Source organism: Trachymyrmex cornetzi, unplaced genomic scaffold (genome assembly GCF_001594075.2).
Source record: "Trachymyrmex cornetzi isolate Tcor2-1 unplaced genomic scaffold, Tcor1.1 scaffold808, whole genome shotgun sequence".
NCBI lineage: Eukaryota > Metazoa > Arthropoda > Insecta > Hymenoptera > Formicidae > Trachymyrmex > Trachymyrmex cornetzi.
In genome coordinates this window covers 97,967-98,370 of record NW_017300145.1, presented here as the reverse complement: position 1 = coordinate 98,370, position 404 = coordinate 97,967, and positions in this window count along the sequence as shown.

Genomic DNA, 404 nt, shown 5'->3' with positions numbered 1-404 from the left:
ATAATTATATTCCACATAGCATTACGTACTATCATATATTATGTCCAAGTATGTATACATACATGTAAAAAACAAACTTTGTTACAGAATATGTAGTGCAATTCCCTACTCTTAGCGTAATCCAGGACCAACGACATGGACGTCGTAGGGATCTGGCATGGTAGGGATCATGCACGCACGAACACACACACGCACACGCACACGCACGCACACGCACAAACACGCACAAACACACGAGACCAGATCCCTACCACGCCCATGTCGTTGGTCCTGGATTACGCTAAGAGTAGGGAATTGCACTACATATTCTGTAACAAAGTTTGTTTTTTACATGTATGTATACATACTTGGACATAATATATGATAGTACGTAATGCTATGTGGAATATAATCATATGTAGCCC